The following is a 3,036-nucleotide window of genomic DNA, read 5'->3' as shown; positions in this document are numbered from 1 at the left end:
TCTCTAACTCACAGAGATCCGCCTGCCTCTGCCTCCCGAGTGCTGGGATTAAAGGCGTGCGCCACCACCGCCCGGCTTATTGATTTATTGTTAAAGTCAATTTGGCTCAAACTTATTTTGCCTTTGCAGATTATGTTCATCAGAGAGAAAACAACCACCACAGCCGGGCCCTTTTTATTCTTGAAGGATTTGTTTCCAGACCCTCCCCCACCACCCCATACTAAAATCTGAATATTTAAGTCCATCCATAAAGCTTTCATACTACCATGGCATGGTATTCTCATACAACCTATGCATCCTTTAGATCATCCGTGGATGACTTATATACTACCTGATAAATGCAAGGGCTGGGTGAAGAGTCGCACTGTACTATTTAAGGAAGAATGAAAAGAAACAAAAGTGTGGGTGTGTGTGTGTACTCCAGGTGTGTGCTTCTCCTACCCCCACCCCCTCCCGAATATTTTCCATCTTTGACTGATTGGGTATGGGATCTGCAGCTTCACAAGGATATCACATTGTCTTCAGGGCTGGGCGTGGTGACTCATGCCTGTAACCCTAGCAGTTGATAGCTGGATGCAGGAGGACCAGGATTTCAAAGTCATCCTAGGGTCTAGGACCTACAATACGACAGCCTGGGATACAGGAGATCCTAGCTCAGAAAACTGAAAAAAACAAAACAAGAAACAACAAAATAAAAACTAAAGCAGATTTTCTTCTGGATTCTCATCGGAGTATGATTTCTAGTTCTAGTTATATATATATCCAATATGTGCTAATGTTTGTGTGTGTGTATATAGATATAGACACATATATGTATATAAAACTAATATAACCCTCATGCACAAATATAATGTCTGTAAGCATCCTTAATTGCTCAGATCTCTGTCTTTAATTACTCAGTGTCCATATCTTCTTGGCCCCCCCCCCCAAACATAAAAGTAAATTTCAAGTCTTACTGTCCCACTACTCTCTGTGTTGCTTCCCTATTCTTCTCCTCCCTCAACCCCTCCTATCTCAGGGACGGGAACAGAACTCAGCTTTGAGATTGCCTCGCTAAGGAGGTAAATTCTACCCTGAGCTATCCCCCGCCTAGAGGGGTTCTAGTTTCACTTGCTTGTGTTTTGGGATCACACACTGTTTTCATTTGTGGTGCTGTCAGAATGTTTGTAGACACACGCTTTCCTTGGGGATTCATGGTCTGTGTCCAGAACTTACTGTTGCTTCCCAGCACAGGTGGAAGCACTCCAGAGCTGCAAGTGGAGGTGGTGGAAGTAATGCTCCCTCTGAGAATCAGCCTTGCTCTTGAGTAGCTAAGATGGCGGCAGTATTGGTAGGAAGCTGCTTCTGGTCACGGGAATCTTCCAGCGCTTGTGCTAATGCCCTACCTCAAAATTGACTTCTTTGGGTCCCCAAAAGTTGCAGAACTTTCTCAACACCATCAAGGACACACATAGTGTGGAAGTTTGAGCTTGTTGAAACAAAATGAATTCCTCACGTTAAGGAAAAAAGTCTGCTAAAGAAAATAATGAGTGGGCTGGAGAGATGGAGCAGGGGTTAAGAGCACTGGCTGCTCTTCCAGAGGTCCTGAGTTCAATTCCCAGCAACTGCAAGGTGGCTTACAACCATCTATAGTGAGATCTGGTACCCTCTTCTGGTGTCCAAGCATACATTCAGACAGAACATTGTATATATAATAAATAAATAAATCTCAAAAAAAAGAAAATAACGAGTATGTCTTAGATGGTGGTGAAGGATGGCAAAGTTTACACCGAGATTTGAATACAGCGCAGTCACATGGAAGGCATGCGCTTTGAAATGATGTACAATATATATACTGTAAATTGCTTTTGTGAATTTTTTTTTTGGTTTTTCTCGCAGCTTTTTGTAGTCTGTCCTGGAACTAGCTCTTGAAGACCAGGCTGGCCTTAAACTCACAGAAATCTGCCTGCCTTTGCCTTCTGAGTGCTGGAATTAAAGGCAGGCGTCACCACTGCCAGGCTTGCCTTTGTGAATCTTAAATTGCTCCCTCCTCCCCCATCCCCAGCTGCTTTGAGACAAGGTCTAGGTAGCCCTGAAATTTATGTAGACCAGGCTGGCCTTGATCTCACAGCTCACAGAGATCAATCTATCTTCAGAGTGCCCAAGGTAAATACCACTATCCCCAAACCCCACTCCTCCTTTTGAAGGATAGAGTCTTGCTCTGTAGCTCAGGCTAGCTAGACTTAAGATCTTTGCCTTCTGTTGAGGCCTGAAAATATGAGCCTATTTCCACACTGACCAAAGGTCAAGAGAGTTGGAATTTACCACTAGTCCTCAAGGTTATTGTGTTTCTACCTCAAAGGTCCCACCTAGAGTTAGGTCAGAGAGTTCTGTTCTCACAAGGTTATTGTCAACAGGTGTGGCTAATAGCCAGCCCTTGGTACTTCAGGAATAGAGAAGTTGATGTTTCTACTTCAAACAAAAGTCTGTGGATCCAACTAAGTGCCAGTTCCCTTAAGGAGATAACTTTGTATTCCACCCAGGGAGTGAGTTGTCTATGGAATGTTTTGGTCTAGGGTGTGAGCGTGACTTGTTTTGTTCTAGCTAACCCTAACCCTAACCAGAGTTAGCCCGTGACCGTCAATTGGTCTGTTCATTTCTTGGTGTCCTGGTAATGCAGCTTTTTATCTTACTCCTACCTTTTGGGGTCAGGGGTATTTTAAGCAGTTGGAAATTAAACGTGGGCGAATTTCAGTACTTACTGGAATTCCTTCCCGATACTATCCTATGTGTTTCTCCATTTTATTATTTTCATTTGTGTCTTCATATTCTTTACTGTATTTCTAAATCCCCACACCTATATCCTGGCAAGAGGCATTTTTGTCGAGGGTGGTCCCCGACAGCCTTCTCCCTCCAAATGCTAGAATGACAGGTATGTGCCATTACAATTAGCTTAGTCTTGAGCCTCTTTTCTCTTTTTCCTTTCCTTTCCTTTCCTTTCCTTTCCTTTCCTTTCCTTTCCTTTCCTTTCCTTTCCTTTCCTTTCCTTTCCTTTCC

General features: G+C 43.4%; 1 pseudogene; it reads left to right on the top strand.

The window, feature by feature from the left end:
- The first annotated feature begins 1,315 nt into the window (after positions 1-1,315).
- The window catches only part of LOC101986378, a 4,904-nt pseudogene continuing 3,183 nt past the window's right edge, over positions 1,316-3,036 (top strand).

This window comes from Microtus ochrogaster, chromosome 16, assembly GCF_000317375.1.
Source record: "Microtus ochrogaster isolate Prairie Vole_2 chromosome 16, MicOch1.0, whole genome shotgun sequence".
Classification (NCBI taxonomy): Eukaryota; Metazoa; Chordata; class Mammalia; order Rodentia; family Cricetidae; genus Microtus; species Microtus ochrogaster.
The sequence above is the reverse complement of the archived record's forward strand: the minus strand, read 5'-3'. Positions and strand labels throughout refer to the sequence as shown.